This window comes from Silene latifolia, chromosome Y, assembly GCF_048544455.1.
Source record: "Silene latifolia isolate original U9 population chromosome Y, ASM4854445v1, whole genome shotgun sequence".
NCBI lineage: Eukaryota > Viridiplantae > Streptophyta > Magnoliopsida > Caryophyllales > Caryophyllaceae > Silene > Silene latifolia.
The window spans coordinates 96,675,550-96,697,583 of record NC_133538.1 but is presented as its reverse complement, the minus strand read 5'-3'; the positions used below and the strand labels follow the sequence as shown (position 1 = coordinate 96,697,583).

The following is a 22,034-nucleotide window of genomic DNA, read 5'->3' as shown; positions in this document are numbered from 1 at the left end:
CGCTCTATGGTATGAGCGGGGCCTAGGTGGGAACGGCTGCGGTCCCCGACTGGCGGTATGGAGTAACCTATTGCGATGGGTACTGTGGCAGGACTACACACTTTAGTGTGTAGTCAGTGATGAGGAGTTGAATATGGAGGTTGGGTTATGTGACGATTGAGCTGTGTTGGTTTCTGTCTTATTTTTTTATATATTTGTGTGATTAGTATTGACCCCGTCTTTATTTTAAAAAACTGTGGTGATCCATTCAGGGATGGTGAGCAGTTGTTGAGCAGGTATGAGTCGAGACATATGGGCTAGCTGGGATGTGTCACCACGAGATGATAGAGTCTTCCGCTGTAGTTTGAGTAGTTTGTCAGACATTTTGTTTAGTTGTTAGACATTTGGTTTAAGAACACGTAATCGTATTTCATCAGTTGGTTTTGGATTGTATTCATAAACTTTATACTATTTAAATATTGTTTCTTTATTGTCTTTTGATTATCATTGCCTCGAGAAATCGAGATGGTGACATCTTTATCCGAGTGGTGGTAGTAAAGCGACTTGGAGTATGGGGGTGTCACACACACACACTCTCTCTCTCTCTCTCTCTCTCTCTCTCTCTCTCTCTCTCTCTCTCTCTCTCTCTCTCTCTCTCTCTCTCTCTATATATATATATATATATATATATATATATATATATATATATATATCCATACTCTTTAAAAATCCCAAACTTGACTTACTGTAGTTGTAGCAGTACTTTTGATCATTTTTACCCATTATACCCTTACCTTTGCTTCTTATTACTTCCGTATGCTTTTTTCGACTCATCTAAAGCTCATTCTCCCTCTTTTTGGTGTCCCACACTGCTCCTCATTCTCCATTTTTGTTTCTATATGCTCCTCACTCTCCATTTTTGGTTCCTCTATTTTATGTGGATGTTTTTGCTAATTTCTTCATTAATATGAATCATCAATCAATTCAATTATGGCGAAAACCCTACCCAAAACAATCACCATAATTCCTCTTCCTCCTTCAGAGAGCAGTTCACTTATCAAATCAACAACAATGACGATGACGAATTCAATCCGACTGATACAAACATGTAGCACGTAAGTTGTCTTGTTCATTATTCTGATTTTCTTACTAACTATTGAGGTGGATTTATTGATTTGTGAGTTAAATTAAATAATTTCGAGTTTATTTTTGGGTTTAAATTGATTGCATGCAATTGATTTGGGGCTTTTTTTAGGTTTAAATTGATTGCATGTAATAATTTGGGCTAATTTTAATTTATGAGTTATTTTGGTGCTTTGCTATTTCGCAATAGCTATGTTCTTGTAGAGTAGATAATTATGTTAGGGCGTTTTGTTTGATTGTGAATTAAATAAGTTAGGGTTTTGTTTTTGGGGTTTCAATTGATTGCATGCAATAATTTGGGTGTTGATATGTGTTTTTACCTAAGTAACAATCCCTGCCAAAACTGGGTTCATGCCAAAAACTTAGTTTTGTTGAATTTGACTGGGACAATTCATGCGTACAGAGCGCAAAAATGCATTCAAAATTGCGTAATCACTTAATTTCATATGTCATTCATCTATTGGTTTCTTCTAGTCATTGTAGATTCAAAACAACTTTAGATTTATATTCTATACTTTCATATTGTCTTATATCTGTATTCCTTAAGTCCTTACTAATATGAAGAATCGGAATAACATTGTCTATCATGCTGTTTGGTCAGGGATCAAAAACTCACTTGGGTGGCACAATGCGACTTGGTTCAAGGAGAACATATTGTCATGTCAATGAATGCACGAGTGCAAAACTGTATGAATATAATCACAGTTATGAATGAAACAGTCTACTACTATGCTCTTTCATTGCAAGATTCATATAAATTTGACCTGGACGCTGGAATGTACTTTATTCAATCTCTGTCAATAGTTACGGAAATGCAAATTTGCTGAAGAGAGACATTAGCATAGATATGAGGTTTGTGTACATGACAATCGGCTTAAGCAGCTCTATGTGACTCTAAATGACTTGATGTTGTTTCACTTACTTTAGTGTATGCTGTGTATTTTAGGTGAATCCAGATATATGGTTGCTCAACTAGAGAGTGTTAGTATGTGTTTCACCGGGAAAGATGAAAGTGGCTAACGAATGGAGGTTGGAATTCATATTGTATAGCTATTGCTTCAGCCATATATCCGATCATTCAAAATTTTGTAATTTTTAAATTTTGAAGTAGCACTCATTTGGTGTAACTCTTAAAGGGTTGTTAACATAAAGGGGTAAAGTTGCAAACATCCGACCTCGTTTACCATGCTATTTGCAGGAGCTCTCGGGCTACTGAGGTCGGTAATGCTGTTAGTGTATCCTATCTTTACTAAAAGTATTCTGAAATTTTATTCTGTCACAGATTGTTCAGCTGCTAGATCATCTTTTATTCATCGGATCTCAATTCATCCTGAGTTTAAGTCACAGATTCCATGCTATTTGCAGAAGCTCTCGGGCTACTGAGGTCGGTAATGCTGTTAGTGTGTATCCTATTTTTACGGGAGAACTCTATTCAAAAAATAGTTAATTAAGAGCCTTTTGGTAATTGATGTTTTTTGGGTTCATTATTTGTCCAAATTATTGCCGGGTTAAGCTCTAAGGATGGAATCTGTGAATAAATGCATATTATTTTGGAGTTGATTGAGCTGGAACTTTAGTAATTGGGAAAGTGAGTGGATTGATGCGGTAATTTTTTTGTATAATGTGACAACAAACTTGGCTGATATTCATGGTTCCAGTGGCAGGCTGAAGGAGGATGCAAACTACCCAAAGGAGCTCATCGGAAGAGGCACAACATATGCTTTTCAATAAGAACTTGACGCTGCAATTGCCGACTTTACCAAGGTATCAAGTTCATGCTTCTGTTCTGAAAGAGTTTGCTCTTTTTGACAAGAGCGTTTATAAACTTGTATGTATGCCATGGATGTAAATTCACTAGATGGTTGAGGCATGAAAGCGTCAAGTGCAAGCTCGTGCTGCATTAGGAGGCTCTGAGAGGGATAAGAATAAAGGGGAGGGACTCTGATGTTCTTTGTATAATCTACGTTTCCTATGAAACCAGAGACTTATTGTTCCTTAGTTTTGGAATATGATGGAATAACATAAATTGACATTTTTTTATTCTTCGATTTGTTAGTCATCTCTGATCATTTGTCACAAAGGCTTTCTGAATTTTGCCACGGTGTTGAATTTATGATCCAGATAATTAATAACCTGACTGAGGCATTGGCGTTAGAGCCTAATCCAGCTGATATACTTCATTTGAGAGGTCAGTTAGAAATAGAACCTTACAAGGAGCAAAGGCAGTTTATGCATTATTTTAATTGCTTACAGTAAATTTACGGTGATGGTGTCTCTTCGTTTCAGAATGAAATGGCATCAGTTGAGCACAAGAAAGCGGAGGAGAATGTTCTGAGACTTTTTGAAGAGTGGCAGGTTATTACCCCACCTGAAAATTATTATTTATGTTTTTGAACTGAGGCAGTATTCATTCTCCTGATCAAAATGTGCTTATCCGACTCGCGCACTAATTCTACCCATGTTTTGTAGAGGGAACAGGAACAACGTCACATGAAAATCTTTGAGCTTCAGAAAGAAAATTATCAGAGGCAGGCTCTGGAGTTAGTAATAGAGCAAATTTAGAGGAGCTGTTCAATTTATGGAACATATGGAAAGAGATGTCGATGCGAAGAAAAAAGGAGAACAACAATGAAGAGTTGAAGGATAAGGAAGAGGAATTGGAGGCTTTAAAAGACCAGGCCTAGGCTTTGACTGTGAAAGAACATAATTCCAACGCTGAATTGCAGGGTGTATGAAAATAGGTCATCAATGTAAGTATTCTTGTTCCCCGAGCTATGTTCCTTTGACTCCTATTTTTTACCCGTGTCTGATACTTGCGCATATGTTGAATGTTGAATCCAATCGATACTATGACGCCTTCAACATTTTTAGATAAGCCGTAGAGGAAGGGTTGCTTGACGAATGTAGAGAGAGATTGACATATTAAGTATTTTTATGATTGTAGTGATTTCAAGCCTTGTTTGCCAAAAGTCTCTCCTTCCACTTTAAAAACTCTAAAACGCTTCAAATTTGTACCACCACCCGACCTGTTTCACAAGTATAGCCCCACCCATGATTCTCTATATTTTTAGTTACTCCATATAAAAAGGGACATTCTGCGGCCTCCTCATGTCATGCTAGAGTGAATGAATAAGGAGAGTTGCAGACTCCCCTATCCTCTAATCTCTACTATTCCCTTTCCTTTCAAATTTCATCTATTTTTATGTAACAGATTCATTGCTTTCACATATAGTCTAAGGTTTTCACTTCAATACAAACTGCCAAGGGTAATTCCCAAATGTAGTTTCGTGTAAGAATTGTGAAGATATATCGATAGCTCTGTTTGGTGGTTGCCTGGTTGGTTGCTCGGAAATTTGGGGTTTGCTTGACATTGATTTTGTTACTTGAGATAACTGGTTGTGGAGTGGATAATTGTTCTTGAAATTTTGTTAGTTGAGTTTTCTATTGTTTATTGATCATAAAGTCTTTAGCTTGATTGTGTAGTTGGGAAAACAATGGCATAATTCTGAAGAAACCAATTTTGAGTTTGATTCAGGTTCAAATAATGTCATCATCTATACAAAATAAATATAAATGTCATGGTCATGAAGGAAACAAAACTGAAAAATTGAACAATATTCTGCAATTACCTTCAATTTTCAGTTATACAATAAATTCAACCTTTGTTTTATCCTTTTTTAAAAAAAAAAAATTTATCTAATTTCTTTCTCGCATATACAATTTCTCACTGTGAGTCATGTTAGCCAAACTTACTTTCTTGGGGGACTAAGGCTATGCTCAATATTGCATTATAATAATAAGCTAAAAGCCTAAAACTGAACTCTAATACAGCTCAAGCTTTAGCTATCAATGTGTGTGCGTGCCTTTTAGCTTACACTAGCCTTGGCAGTTTTACCGGAGACCCATAATCATGTGCACAATTACCCTTACTACGGATTGGTAGTTGGTTTCATGAATTGTGAACTGAAAACTCTGGTCTTCCAAAGTTACAATCTTACTGATTCAATCTATGATAGTCAATATCTGAAATTTCTAGCAAGCCATGATGTTTTATCCTTGTTCATTTTTCATAATCATCTATTTTCACAGAACTTTTTTCCAAAATGGGAGTCAATAACAAACAAATTAATGAAATGGGGCGAGTTTAAAAGTAATTGCCAAAAATGGGTCCACGTAGGCTCGGTTTAGGTGAAGCTAGGTTCCGGATTACAGTCGCTTAGCCGGAAGACGACTTCAGGTGAAATCGCTTGTCAAACCCCTACACCAGTCCACCTCCTAACCACTGCGCCCAGAGTAATTGTTTAGCATTTAAATGCACTTGAACTTGATATAGCAAAACACAATACGGTTATGAATTTAATTAGATGAGTTTCAGCGCTCAATAAGGCATAAACATACTCCTGGCACAGTTGGAACTAGATTAGTATTATTGTCATTGTTTCCAGGTTCGATTCTTGCAAGCAACCGTAATTTCATCTCACCCAAAGTGTAGTCATTTAGGGGGTGAGCGACTTGAATCCGAAGCTAGCTTCGGTGCTGACGTGGACCCATTTCGGGTAATTACTTTGAAACTAAGCTCATTTTGTTTATTTCTTTAGTTTTCGCCCTCATTTTAGAAAAAAATTCATTTTCACAGCTTGTGTTCTTTTGTCATGTTAGTAACATTAGTGTTTGTTACCTTTGGATTTCAATGACCAGGTAGTGGTCTATGAAGGCATGGTTAGGGAAAAGCCATCCAATAAGGAGGAAGCACGGCAGTTCGTGAAAGGTATGAGCTCAGAAGTGTCAGTCTGTCTGATTTTTTAATTATGTTTTGAAATGTTCATTCCGTACTGGTGAATCGCGCTATGCAAAGTTTATTTTAAGTCCTGGATTAAAGCTTATATCCTACCACGGTTTGATAACCTATGCGGCGATTCTACTCGCATAGCCAGATTCATTTAAAATCATTCAACAGGGGAATGTATCAAGGGTCAGGTTGGGATATTTTATTCAAAATGTCCAAGTGTCTTATGCATGTCCGAGTGTTGTGGTTTAGACACGTATACGCACGAAATATTGAGAGTCATAGTAGTATAGTTGATAGCTCGATTATGAAATTATTAGATGTCCAAATAAAAGATAGAAAGCCAAACATACAGTATTACTTTGTCATATACTCATGACATTTAAGCTATGCACAGTTTACATAAGCTTTTCGTAAAAACTCATAATTGTTTGATAATATAGCCATTTATTTATGGACATCTATTGTTCTATGCACAGTCAAAGAATGACTACGATCTAAGAGAGAACTCTTTTTGATTAGTTTGCCATCGTTTTTTGGTGAGTGTCTTCTACTGTGCTTATATGTCTCACATCTACAAACCATAATTTGCTTTCTGACTTCTTTGTTGATTTTCTAATGTATTTTTGAACTGTTTGAGCCTGTTTGTTTTAAGTTGAGCATTTATTGTGGTCATATCTGTAAATGAATGCTTTCGATGTCTCAGCTCAAATATTGGTTGTTGCATACATAGGTTGTCGATCTTTTAGGCCATATTAAAGGAAGTTTTTGCTTAAATGGGGTTGAAACCCAAACTATTTAACAAAATAGTGTCGATTTCAAACTATTTACCAAAAATGGGCCCACGTCATCATTTTTGGATTTCCTTTTTTTTTTGAAATTTTTAACTAGTCGCTATCCGGGACAGCGACAAGTTGTTTACCATAATAAGGTACTCGACAAGCTACTTTCATCGCCTCCGTTCTCCTTGCTCAGACCACCCAATAACGAAATATCACCTTCATTCTCTTCTTCTCACTTCCCTTATCATATACAGATATCTCTTTTAGTTGTTAGCTCCATGATTTGCGAAAAAAAAAAGACCCGAAATATCGCCGTTCACTAACGATTTCGGTTTCGCGGGAATCCATTTATATTATGTTAAATGATTATTGGTATCGTATGAACTCGGTTTTTTGTAATTAAATGGTGGAATGGATTGAATGACGAAGAAGGTGATTGTATTTGGGGAATAAGGAAGCCATTGAAGAGCTGTGTGTATGGAGATGGGCAGATGTCTGCACTCTAGTTCGTGGGCATAACAGGAAAGAAGTGTAAATGCCGCCAAATATTTTTGTATTCTTCAACACTGAATTGATTGATCTGATTTAAAGCTTAGTACAATCTCAATTTGTTGTTCTTAACCCAGAATAAAATCAGAAATTGATTACATACAAAACGAGTTCACACGATACCAATAATCACTGAGATGATATAAATGGATTCCGCGAAACCGAAATCGTTAGTGAACGGCGATATTGCGGACCTTTTTTTCCGCAAATCATGGAGCTAACAACTCAAACAGATATCTGTATATGATAAGGGAAGTAAGAAGAAGAGAATGAAGGTGATATTTCGTTATTGGGTGGTCTGAGCAAGGAGAACGGAAGCGATGAAAGTAGCTTGTCGAGTACTTTATTATGGTAAACAACTTGTCGCTGTCCCGGATAGCGACTAGCTAAAAATTTCAAAAAAAATAAGGAAATCCAAAAATGATGACGTGAACCCATTTTTGGTAAATAGTTTAAAACCGACACTATTTTGTTAAATAGTTTGGGTTTCAACCCCATTTAAGCAAAAACTTCATATAAAAGAGGAGGAAATATCGGTGTTTTTTGAGGGGCTGGCTTTGACAAGACCGTGCTTATTATGGAGCTGATCAAAAATTTTGCCAAAGCTCAAGGTATGCCAGGCTAATGTCTCTTATTACTTATTTGGGTAGAAAAAAGTTTTTTTTTTTTTTTTGACAGCTGTAAATAAGGGTTTCACAGTTTCATGGCTTTCTTCGCAAGGTTATGCGCAATGCCATTTAACCGCCTCGGAATAAAATTAAAACATAAGCAATGAAAGAAACTATAAGAAGCACGAATGTCCTCAAGAATGCACGGCCATAATCCTGTGGTCATCCTTGTCAGCACCTGCTAGTTGATTGATAAGCTGCAAGCAGTCCGAAGAAATGTCCAGATGAAGATGTCGCCACTCTTGTGCCCACAGTAGTATATCTCGAACCCCCATGGCTTCAGCCTGTAAAGCCGATTCTGCTTTCGTGCGCACTTTGTCTCCGCATGATTCACTCCCCATATCATCATAAGCAATCCATCCGAAGGCCGCCTCAAAATTCCTGTTCCAGCTAGCATCGACCTTCACCCGTATCACCGCACATCCGCTCGGCATGCCGAGAATACACACCGGGTGCCCATCCCGAATAACAAAAGATTCCTCTTGGAGTGTCCCTTCCTCTTCTGGTCTCCTGTTACTTTTATCCGTTTTTTTATCAAGAGACTTCTTCAGTATGTTCACTCGTTCCCGGATGGCCCGATATATCATATTGATGATAATGTGCGGGTTGACTTCCTGGTTCTGAAATCTGATCCTGTTTTGCATAGTCCATAAGGCCCATAATGTAGCCACGAAGGACATCACCTGATAGATTCCTTCCTCTCTTTTGGCTAAATATCGGATCCAGATACAAATCCAATCAGTGATAGAGACGCCCTCGGTTCCTTCTACGCGAATGCCCAGATCAGAGCCTGCCCAGATTCTACTTGAGAGGCCGCAATCTCGAAAAAGATGTTCAGGCGTTTCCAAAGTCCGTTGATCGCTGCCACACATGCCGCATGACGGGTCCACGTCAATACTTCGCTTGTAGAATTCATGCCCTGTCGGTAAAACATTGGTAATAATTTTCCATAAGAGAATCTTTCACATCTGTGGAATTGGCAACTTCCAAAGTATTTTCCGACAAAAAAGTCGGCTTCGATCATTTATTCTACTTTTGTCTTTAGCAGTTCCTGCCCTGATCATTTATTCCTCGAAAATTATTCCATAGGCACTCTTCACCGTAAAGACACCCGACGTCGTGTGGGGCCAAAAATTCTTATCCCTGAGTCTTACTTCACAATGCAGTACCGCCAGGATCCGCATAGTCCACTCTTCCGTGAATAGACTCTTTATGACGCCTTCGTTCCAGGTACCATCAGGTAGTAACAGATCCCTAACCTGTAAGTTAGCAAGATGGCTGGTGTTGAGACCTAACCATTCATTTCTGGGTTCTGGCCTTTCTCCCCCAACCCATCTTTCCGTCCACACGTTTAACTTCGAGGCGATTCCAGGCTTCCAGCCAATATTCTCCAATACAAAGGATAGCCCATATAAGACGCTACGTACTCCCCAAGAGCATCCAGAACCCCTGATGGGGTGTAGCCCATGCTGATAAACTTGTGCCCCAAAAATCTTTTGTCGGAAAATCCTGCAAAAAAGAGAGTTCTCACGAGAAACAAGTCGCCATCCATGTTTGGCTAACAGAGCTTGGTTAAGACATTGAACATTCTGAATGCCAAGGCCTCCCGCACTCTTCGGCAGACTTAGGAAGTTTTTGCTACACCAGTGGAGTTTATTCCCCAATTTACATCCCGCCCACCAAAATTGTGTCAAAATAGAGTTAATCTTTTTTGCCACACTTACCAGAACTTTGAAGACCGATAGGAAGTAGTTTGAGAGATTGGATAGAACCGATGAAATCAGGGTAAGTCGTCCTGCTGGTGATAGAAAAATCTCATTCCATGAAGAAACTCGGTGACATGATCAATAAAGCGACAAAGATCCCTTGCTTAGACTCTTTAAATTCCGCCGGGATCCCAAGATATTTCCCAATTCCATTATTCTTCTTGATACTGAAAGCTTTCATAATCTTCTGGGCCTTAAACAGAGTGGTATTTTGAGGGTAGAAAAAAGTGTGTGTGTGTTTTTTTCTTATGTACTCTTTTCATGATCAGGTGGTTTCTCCGTGTTGATGAGGGTACTCATTGTTGGAAAATATAGAGGCTTTTTTGCCTTTGAAGTGTTTCCAATTGTCCCACATTGGTGAGGAAAAGAAAGTTTTATGGGTTTATATATACCCACCCTCCTTACCATATCACTAGTGGCTCAAGAGAGGCTTTTGTGGAAGCCTTGCGAGGTGCTTAATTCAGCTCGCACACGCGCGCGCGCGCCGTGCCCGTGCCCGGGCTTGGCCCGAATCCGGATTTGGGATTTGGGATTTGCAATCACTGCGGAAATTTGTGCCTATCTTTTTGGGTAGGATCGAGTTTTGTTTTGAATTTGTGTTTTTTGTTTCTTGAGTTGAATAAGTAAGTCAAAGCGATGTTAGTGGGGAGAGTCTTACTCCCACTAACTCGGATTGTGGCTGGGTTTCAGGAGTCGGTTTCTGGCTCCTGTAACTGACCTATTTCGCCTATAAATTCGAACCTCTTCACAGCATTTTATACACAGAAAATCAAATCAAATTCTCTTCTCTTCTCTTCGCCTTCTCTGCTCTCTCATATATTTCTGGGTATTGCTGATTTCATCGTTCCAAGTCTCACGCCCGAGTGGGCGGGCTGCGTGGGACCTGTAGTGTTAACCTTGGGGAACTACCGGCACTAGCTGATCGCCACCACGGTCGTACCGGAGAAATATTTTTCAAGGCAGTGGTTTATACTACGGCACTACATTCGGGTTTATTTCTCATCGCTTATACTTTCGTCTTCGACTGGTATTTCTATTCTCCTTCTGCTTCTGCATCTTTCGAATAACACTCATGAGGATAATGACTTGTACGGAGAAATGATTGGGAGTGGTGTCATCAAGCTAGGCTACCAGCAGATTTGTTATTTCTTGAGACTGAGTGATTGTATTGGTTCCCTCGCAATGAGTAATCTCTGACACTTGAGATGCTATTTTTCATCACAGGCTGATAGTAAATGTGCTCTTTTTAGGGCTTTATTTTCTTTGGCAAGAGGTTACTGCCTATGAGAAATATAAATTTCTAATCTTTGTCTTGCTGATGCTCGTATTTGTATCTCTTATCTTCTTCCTTGTCTTTAAGATCATCCATTTATTCTTCTTCACTGTATCTACTCCCCTCTTCCACAATTTTTATTTACGCTTTCACCCAGTTACTCAATCTTGGTAAATGTTGCTATCACATTCTAATTCACTCCCTCAATTTTACTCACTTCTCCTTAAATTACTCACTCTGATTACACTACTAAAATTAATATATAATGGAGCACCTTTTTATTGATACACTACCGTCTACCGACTTATTTCTGCTTAGCATTTCACCGAATTGGGGCACCGCGCTCGGTAGAGCGCGGTGCAACAACTAGTATATATACATATATATATATATAGGAGAGATCTAGTGAGTCCATCAAAAATAATTGAGTCCATAAGTCTTCCTTAGGACCATTGAAAAGATGGGATGAAAGGTTGAGATTGAAAGGAAAAAAGGGGGGATTAATGCTAAAAGGAGATATTAGTGCTAATTTAACACACAATCTCTCTCTACCTCACTAATCCATATAATTAAAAACTAATTCACTATATATATCAATTTTTCCACATCCACTTCTCTCTCATCTCACAAATATCATTACTCTCCCCTCTTTAAAAAACCCAAAAAATTCAAAACCCAAAAAATAAAAAAATTCACACTGCCTCCAAATTTTTCGAAACCCAAAAATTCAAAACACCAACCACCCCCCTTTCCAGATCCACCACAACCACCCTACAACTGCCGCCACCACTAACTCGCACTACTGCCGCCACCACCCTTCTACTGCCGCCACCACCATTTCGCAGCCCCCTTTTCAGATCCACCACAACCACCTCACTACAACAACCACTGCCTCACGACAATCACCTCACGACACCACCATGTCTCCTCTCTTTATTTCAGATATGGGTCGCACTCACCACGCACCACCACGCCGCCCTCAAGCCCCCATCGTGCCGCCCTCACGCCGCAACACCTCTTTCCACATCTGAATTTTTAGATCTGTTTTTTTTTTCAAAAAAAACGAGTTGAAGGGTTGTTGTAGGAGGTTGTCGGGGTGGTTGGGGTAAGTTGGTGGGTCGCAGTTCTGTGGTGGTGGTGGTGGTGGTGGTGGTGGCGGGGCTATGGCTGTTGTGGTGTCGGTTTTGGCAGTGTGTAGATCTGTTTTTTTATTTTGGTTTTCTATTTTTAACATTGAATTTTTGATGAGTTTCGTTTTTTATATAGTTTTGTTTTCGTCTTTTTAACATTTTTTTATATAGTTTTCGACTTTTTTTGTTCTTTTTTTTTTTAGTTTTTGTCTTTTTTTTTGATGAGGTGTGAATGAGGTTGTATTTCAGTTTTTGTCTTTGTTGTCCATTTTGTGTTTTTGTTTCTCCTTTCTTCAATCTCGTTTCAATGTTTTTTTTTTGTTTTTTTTTTTGTTTTTTTAATTTAATAAGTTATTGTTTGTTGTGGGGTTATATATTTTTTGTTAAAGTTGCAGATTTACTTTTTTATTTCGTGTTGGCTGGTATTATCATAATTTTTTTTCTTAGATCTAATAAATATATTTATTATACTCATATTTTTTTACATTTACACTCGTATTTGTGTACATTTACACTCATATTTCTTTACATTTACACGCATTTTTCAGATTTACACTCATATTTCTTTACAATTACACTCATATTTCTTTACATTTACATGCATTTTTCAGATTTACACTCATATTTCTTTACGATTACACTCGTATTTCTTTACATTTACACTTCTATATCTGTACATTTACACTCGTTAAAATTATATATATTTGCACTCATATTTTGTGTCGATATGAGTTGGTAGTGGAGGACGGCGGTGGTGGTGTTTTTTGGTAGTCGGACTAAGTTTTACTCGTAAAGGACAAAAGTTACACTTATAAAGGACCAAAGTCACACTCAAAGGACCAAAGTTACACTCTAAAACCATCAAATTTACACTTAAAATACAACATTTACACTCATCAAATAGCACATTTACACTCGTAAAACATCACATTTACACTTGTAAAATGTTAAAATTATGTAAATTCAAAATTTCCGTCACAAAAAAGTCAATTTACACTCTTAAAATATTACATTTACACTCGTAAAACATCAAATTTACACTTGTAAAATGTTAAAATTATATAAATTTAAAATTTCCGTCACAAAAAATCAAATTTACACTCTTAAAATATTACATTTACACTCATAAAACATCAAATTTACACTTGTAAAATGTTAAAATTATATAAATTCAAAATTTCCGTCACAAAAAAAATCAAATTTACACTCTTAAAATGTTACATTTACATTCGTAAAACATCAAATTTACACTTGTAAAATGTTAAAATTATATAAATTCAAAATTTCCGTCACAAAAAATCAAATTTACACTCTTAAAATGTAACATTTACACTCGTAAAACATCAAATTTACACTTCTAAAATGTTAAAATTATATAAAATCAAAATTTCCGTCACAAAAAAATCAAATTTACACTCTTAAAATGTTACATTTACACTCGTAAAACATCAAATTTACACTTGTAAAATGTTAAAATTCTATAAATTCAAAATTTCCGTCACAAAAAATCAAATTTACACTCTTAAAATGTTACATTTACACTCGTAAAACTGCAAATTTACACTTGTAAAACGTTAAAGTTATATAAATTCAAAATTTCCATCACAAAAAAATCAAATTTACACTCCTAAAAGGTTACATTTACACTCGTAAAACATCAAATTTACACTTGTAAAATGTTAATATTATATAAATTCAAAATTTCCGTCACAAAAAAATTAAATTTACACTCTTAAAATGTTACATTTACACTCGTAAAATGTTAGATTTACACTTGTAAAACTCATACAACATTACATTTACACTCTTGAAATCTGAAACTCAAAACTGATTAATTAGGGGCTAGAGAGAGAAAGAAAAATTAATTAGTGTAAAGAAAATTGATTAGTGAAATAATTTTTTTGTTAATTTCAATCTCAACCATCCATTTCAATCCAACCATCCACATTTTTTTCCTTTTCTTTTTAAAAGTCCTTAATCCATCCATTTTCCATCCATCTCAACCATCCATTTTCTCATCCAATGGCCCTTAGAGGGACTTAGGGACTCAATGGCATATGGTGGACTCATAAGAACTCATCTCTCTCTCTCTCTCTCTCTCTCTCTCTCTATATATATATATATATATATATATATATATATATATATATAGGTGGGATCCGGTGAGTCCACCTAAATATTTGAGTCCATGAGTCCATAAAATAATATCACGCACTATACAAAACAATATCACGATTTATTTTTTTTGAAATAAAATTTTTTTTTCGAAATTTTTTGTTTCGAAAATTTTTTTTTTTTCAAAATTTTTTTTTTCGAAATTTTTTTTTTTTCAAAAAAATTTTAACAATTTTTTTTTCCGTTTAAGCTGTGATATTGTTTAGTATAACGTGTGATATTGTATTACAAAACAATATCAGAAAAAAAAAATTCAAACTTTTTTTTTTCGAAAAATTTTTTTAACTGATTTTTTTTTTCGGGAACCAGTGATATTGTTTAGTATAACATGTGATATTGTTTAGCATAATGTGTGATATTGTATTACAAAACAATATCACGATTTTTTTTTTCAATTTTTTTTTTTTTTGAAAAAGTTTTTTTTCCAGCTGTGATACTCTTTAGTATAACGTGTGATACTGTAAGCTGTGATATTATTTAATATAACGTGTGATATTATATCATGAACTCCAGGAATCAAAAAGATAGGGTGACTCATATGATCCTAATTTATATATATATATATATATATATATATATATATATATATATATATATATATATATATATATATATATAGAGAGAGAGAGAGAGAGAGAGAGAGAGAGAGAGAGAGAGAAGAGATCAACTAAGGCCATGTATATGTATTGAGTCCATAAATTCTATTCAGGGCCATTGGATGGTGAAAATGGATGGCCAAGATCAACCGCAAAAAAGTGTGTTTAATAGTTAATCTCACCATCTCTCTCCTCCCTCACTAATCCACTATAAATCTATAATTAATCACTAATTTACTATATATTTGTTTTCCACTCATCCATTTCTCTCTCATCTTACACATTTCATTTCTCTCTTCTCTCAAACTCTAAAAAAAAAAAACCAAATAAATAAAAAATCCAAAAAAATAAAAAACCCAAAAATCCAAATAACCCAAAACACCCAAAAAAATCAAAAATTCAAACAAATAAAAAAGTTCTCTTCCTCTACACCACCACCCCACCCGACACCACCCACCGCCACGACCCACCGTCTCACAACCACCGCCGTCGTACCGTTTTTTTTTTTTTTTTTCTTCGTTTTGATGTTAATTTTTATGTTTTGAGTTGTTTTTTCATTCGTTATTTTTGTTGTGTTTTTTTCATTTGTTATTTTTGTTGTCTTCTATTTTGTTTATTATTGTCTTTTTATTTATTTTCTCAATTCTCGCTTTTTTTTACATTTTTTTTCTTAAGATTTTGGGGAAAATAAATCTCATATAATAAGTTAATTTTAATTTGTTGTGTTTTTTTCATTTGTTATTTTTGTTGTCTTTTATTTTGTTTATTCTTGTCTTTTTATCTATTTTCTCAATTCTCGGTTTTTTTTACATTTTCTTTCTTAAGATTTTGGGCAAAATAAATTTCATATAATAAGTTAATTTTAATCTTTTGAAAAAATAACTTTATTATCTCGTTTTGTGGTGGTAGTTTGGTGGACTAAAGTTATACAAAAATGGACTAAAGTTATACATAAATGAACTAAAGTTATACAAAAATGGACTAAAGTTATACAAAAATGGACTAAAGTGATACAAATATGGACTAAAGTTTTACAAATATGAACTAAAGTTATACAAATATGGACTAAAGTTATACAAAAATGGACTAAAGTTATACAAATATGGACTAAACGTATAACTCCACTCAGTAAATGTATAACTTATACTCAGTAAATGTATAACTCTAGTAACGATATGAGTAACTTCTACTCAATGAATGTATAACTCCAGTAGAAATGTGTGTAATTTTTGTATAACTTTAGTCCAATTTTTGTATAACTTTAGTCCATATTTGTATAACTTTAGTCCATTTTTGTATAACTTTAGTCTATTTTTGTATAACTTTAGTCCATTTTTGTATAACTTCAGTCCATTTTTGTATAACTTCAATCTCATTTTTGTATAACTTTAGTCCTTATTTATATAACTTTAGTCCATATTTGTATAACTTTAGGTAATTTTTGTATAAGTTTAGTCCATTTTTGTATAACACTAGTCCTTATTTGTATAACTTTAGTCCATATTTGTATAACTTTAGTCCTTCATATGTATAACTTTAGTCCTTCATATGTATAACTTTAGTCTATATTTGTATAACTTTAGTCCAAAATTGTGTAACTTTACTACAAAATCGCATAACTTTATCCAAAATCGTATAACTTTAGTCCAATATATAACCGAAATCCTAAAAACCATCAATACTAACTTTCAACCAACAATACTAGATCTGAAAAAGAAAAAAAAAAAGACATTATCTAAATATAAAAATGTAATATAAGACATAATTGAAATAAAAAAATATAAAATAAGTAAATAACAATATAATAAGTAAATAACAACACACAACAAAATAGTATAAATTGTATAACTTTAATTTTTGAAGAATATAACTTTAGTCGTAAATAGTATAACTTTAATGTTTTAAGGGTATAATTTTAGTCGTAAATAGTATAACTTTAATGTTTTAAGGATAAAACTTTAGTCGTAAATAGTATAACTTTAATGTTTTAAGGGTATAGCTTTAGTCGTAAATAGTATAACTGTAGTTGTATTTACATATAGTTTTGAAAATTCAAAATAAAAAAAGTGATGAAAGTTGAGAAGAAGAAAACTAGATATGAAAACTAATAATAAAAAAAACAAATAACAATAACAAAAAAAAACCCATAATAAAAAAAACCAAAAAAACCCATAATAACAAAAACCCGTTAATCTATCAAAAAAAACCTGTTAATCTAACAAAAAAACCAAATATAAACAAAAAACCAAATAACAATAACCAAAAAAAACCCCTAGAAGTAAATCATGATTCATCAAAAAAAAATTAACAATGAAATACAATACAATAACAATAATTGAAATAAAAAACGTCAGATCTAAACATTTAAATTTTTAAATTTGAAAAATTTATATAGAGAAGTGTATAACTTTAATGCACGTAGTGTATAACTTTAATAGACAAGATGTATAACTTTAGTCCAAAATTTGTGTAACTTCAATTTATACAATGTATAACTTTAGACATTAACAGTATAACTCTATTTTGATTATTGTATAACTTTAGCCCAAAATATGAAACTTAAAAAAAACTTGAAAAATAACAAATAACCAAATACCAATAATAAAAACCAAATAACAATAATAACAATGACAATCACAAAAAAACAACACCCTCAAATCCTAAAGCAAATCTAAAATCTAAAAAAAAAAACATAAAACCAAACGAAAATTAAAAACAAAAAAATGGACGAAAAAAAAGAACGAAAAAAAGGAGAAAGGAAGAGCAGGGAGGGAGAAAGGAAAAAGGAGAAAGGGAGATCGGTGTCGGTGAGGCGGTAACAGGGAGGGAGAAAGGCGGTGGCAAGGAGGGAATAGATCCGGTGTCGAGTGGTGGTGGGCGAGTTGTGGCTGCCGGCAGAGGGTGGTCGGGATGTTGTCGTGAAGGCGTGTGGTGTGAATGGTTGTGTCGGGATGTGGTGGTGGCAGGCGACGGGAAGAAGTGAGTGATGGGGTGGTGGTTGTCGGTGTTGTTGGTTGTTATTGCTGGTTGTTGTTGCTGGTTGTTGTCGTTGTTGTTGTTGGTTGATGGAGGCCGGCTGGTGTTGATGTCGTTGTTGTTGTTGGTTTCAGTTTGGTTTTTTTTTTTTTTTTTAATGTTTAGAGAGGGTGGGAGGAAAATGAGAGAGAAAGAGTAATGTGAGAAATGAGAGAGGATGAGTGAATGAGGAAGTGAGTTGGGAGATTAAAATGGTAAAAGAGTTATACAAGATTAGGAGGAGTTATACAGGATTAGGGAGGGAGATTAGGAAGGTTCATTTGTGACCCTTGAATGAGATGTAATCTTATCCCTCCATCCCTTCCATCCTAAGGTCCTTATAAGGACTTAGGGACTCATAAGATATAATGGCCTTATAAGAACCCTTCTATATATATATATATATATATATATATACATATATATATATATATACATATATATATATATATATATATATACATATATATATATCTCAAATATATATATATGTATATATATATATATATATGTATATATATATATGTATATATATATATATATATATATATTTGAGATCCTGTGAGAACCACTCAGATAATGAGAACCATGAGAATCTCTTATAATCCCTAGATCCTAGACAACTGAAGGGCTAAGATTGAATCTATTTTGAGCCTGATTCCAACGTGTCTCACCATCCAATTTTCTGTCATTCTTATTTTGATGCTTTATTTCTATTTGTCTTACTTTCTCTCTCCTTATTCATCAAGCCCTATTTTTTCATGCTTTCTTGTTCGTTGTCTTTGATTTTGAGCGTCATTACTCCGTACACCTAACTTCAATCTCGCTTTCTTCATTCTCGCTGATTTCATTTACGATTTTTTCTCATTTGGAGCAGAGTACAATTAGGTAATTTCTCAATTTTCCCCATTTCTTTCTTATTCCTTAATTTATATGATTATTATGATTAAAATTAGTTGATTAAGGTTGAATTCCCGATTTGTTCTTCTATTTTTTATTTTCGTTGCTTTCAAACGTTGTCCGATTCAAGTTACCTGCATTTTTTGCTAATTACCTATGAATTACTTCAATTTACGTAGTTAGCCATTAATCTATCACTATAATCTCTTATGTTACTTGCTGATTTGATTTGATTTGATTTAATTTATTTATTTAGAATCCTAACCCTATTTTTGTGTTACTTGATTATTATGACTGAATTCCTGTTGAATAGTTGGCTGTGTGGTTACAATGCCGAGTAATGCTCGAATTATGTTTACAGGTTGTCATTGTAGGAGTTACCTTTTAATTTGGTTTTTGATCGGTAGAGGTTTGGTAAAGGATTCAAGTCCATTTTTAATTGTGCAAGAATAATTGTCCATTACTAATGGTCAGAATCAAGTTTCTGATTGATTAACAATAATTTGTCAAGATATGAACTATATAATAGTGCTACACAACACATAAACCTAATACTATACATTATGAACTTTAGAATGTTTTTCTTTTTCCATTATGAAGTTATTACTTAATTTCTATCACATAATTGCTATTCTTTTGCAATGGTGGTCGATCAAGTGGTTGAAATGACATTGTTATGGTACTCTTAATGAAACAATTTAAATAAGGGTGACATAGCAGCAGCACTACTTGCTAGAAAGTTGCCTTTATACTAGCTAATCTCGCACATCGAAAGAGAACGATATAATAATCTAAGTTTGCCTACATAAGAACACTATTACCCCTTAATTTAAACTCGTTCCCATCATAAGGGTAAGGGTTTAGAGTTGGATTAGGTGGGTCCGTATAGCGGGGCCACCTAATCCAACCTTAACCATTTCTCGTACTACTTAAGGACATTATTCCCCCTACTTTAAATCTGTCTCCTTATAAGGGTACACTCCGTCATCTTTAGGGTAACTTTTTGTCTTCAGGTGCGTGATAAGAAGTTGTATGTACATTAAAAAGCTCTTTAGGTACATCAGTTAGTTCTAGTTTCATCCATCCCCTCGAATGGGTTCACTCTGACCCCTTTAAGGTGCCATTTTGTTCAGCCATCGTTCGAATACTTCTCTGGAAAAAGATTTAGGGTAAGCTGCGAGGATGTCTAATCGTACTCTAAACCCTTTTCGGCTTATATAGGGACAATATTCACCCTAATTTAAACTTGTTTCCATCTTAAGGAAATTGGTGTAGGGTTCGATTTACGCATACCTGCCTAATACAGCCTTAAACCCTGTCTTGTCTTACTTACGGACACTATTCCCCATAATTTAAACCCATCCCCTAGAAAGCATTCACTATGCCCCCTTGAAGGTGTCTTTTTGTCTTTACGCGCATGATAAAAAGTTGCATGTGCATTAAAAAGTTCTTTAGGTACATCAGTTAGTTCTAGTTTCACCATTCCCTCGAAAGGGTTTTGGCTTCTTTAAGTCGTCTTTTTGTTCAACCGTAGTTCTAATAACTTCCCTGGAAATGGGTTTAGGTTCGTCTTTGGGGTTGGGTAATATTACCCTACCCTAAACCCTATCTTACTTAGGGACAATATTCACCCTAATTTAAACCCGAACCTATCATAACAGAAAGGGTTTAGGGTTTAATTAGACGGGTCTGCACTGCCTAATCCAACCCTAAACCATTTTCCGTCTTACTTAAAGATACTATTCCTCCTAATTTAAACTCGTCCCCTAGAAAGGGTTTAATGTGCCCCTTTATGATGTCTTTTTGTCATTAGGTGCATAATAAGAAGTTGTATGTGCATTAAAAAGTTGTTTAGGTACATCAGTTAGTTCTAATTTCACCTATCCTCTTGAAACTTGGTTTTTCTGCTTGTACTAAAATATGCCATTATATAATGAACAGATATGAAGAAACTAAAACCGAGAGGTGAGAAAAATGGTAGAAGTACAAGCGGGTCAAAGAGCTCTTCCGTTAAGAAAGATATTGTTGTCAGAATAAGAAAAAGAAATGATGGTTCTCGTTCAGACTACGCTGAATCTTTTATATTTAAGGATAAGAATGTCACCAAAGTTGTTAACATTTATCAATTCCACTCATGATTCTGACGCTTCAATTTCAGTAAGGTACCACATCTTTGTCCGTGTTTCTGAATTGTATTTAATACGATTTCTTTTGGAAATTATAAAGTTTGGTAGTCACTTCTTATTTTGTTGATGTCATTGGGCTTTTTCTTTAGTACATTTTAGCTTTGACTCAATAATGAAGATATAGATTAAAGAGAGATGTAAATAAATTATATTTTATGCGGTTTTGGTGATCAATTTTCCGAGATCTTGCATTTTCGTAAAGTGATGTTTTCCTACAAAGTACTGGATAACTTCCATTATTTATTATGAATATTTGTTTTAGTACGGTACTGTTTGATGATGGGTTTATAAAGGCATAAATATGGCTTAAATGTTCTTAGTTCTTACCACCTTTTGCAGGAAGACTTGCAGAGACGTTTAATGACCGTCATTATCGACATCCCATGTCTTGCTAGAACTCTTGAATGGGCTTGATGGCTCGTCGTGAGTGGGTATAAGTAAACTTAAAATAAGGGCATTTGGTCATTTTGAACTTTCAAGCTCAAGCCTTGACTAAAAATAGAAATGTATATAATGATACGGAATAACCCTAAATTGAATACATACCCTTACATTTGGAGAAAAGAAAGTAATTATAATAATGTGACATACTTGTGGTAGGGTTATCGACTTATCGTCCGACATACCAAGTTTCAGTCCTTGAAACTTATTATCATGGTTGATACTATCATACCAAGTTGTTTGACATATGGTGTAAACGTCTCAGACTCATACTGGCTTAGTTGCTAGAGACTTCTGCAAAGTTCGCTGGATGGGATCTTTTTTCCCCCCATTGAGTCGAATTTTTTTAATGTATCTACTACGTATTTTAATGTATCTACTACATATTTTAGTTTATTTATAAGCATTTGAGTGTACCTCTGCACATATGAATGTTAATAGTGTATCTATATGGTATTTAGTTGCAATTTATCGATTTTATGTCATAAAACATCTAAAGTATCCAAAAATTAATCCAATCAATTTTACAACTTTATACCTGATAAGTGGGATATTTATGCAACCAAAAACAATTTTCTCATGCCATGTAATTCGTTTTAGCTATTTATGCTAAAATAGTCACTATTTATGCCATTTTTACACTAA

General features: G+C 34.6%; 1 long non-coding RNA gene across 9 annotated transcripts; it reads left to right on the top strand.

The window, feature by feature from the left end:
* The first annotated feature begins 830 nt into the window (after positions 1-830).
* On the top strand, positions 831-21,795 carry LOC141627206 (uncharacterized). Of its 9 annotated transcripts, XR_012536761.1 has the most exons (13): positions 831-1,094; positions 1,724-1,974; positions 2,069-2,151; positions 2,405-2,506; positions 2,781-2,886; positions 3,244-3,310; positions 3,409-3,477; positions 3,592-3,872; positions 5,568-5,678; positions 5,821-5,890; positions 6,642-7,850; positions 20,704-20,924; positions 21,288-21,795. It is a non-coding gene; the product is annotated as an uncharacterized LOC141627206 (long non-coding RNA). The 9 variants fall into 9 exon arrangements; XR_012536762.1 differs by lacking the exon at positions 20,704-20,924; XR_012536767.1 differs by lacking the exon at positions 21,288-21,795 and having other exon boundaries at positions 2,787-2,886; positions 20,704-21,073.
* Positions 21,796-22,034: the final 239 nt, after the last annotated feature.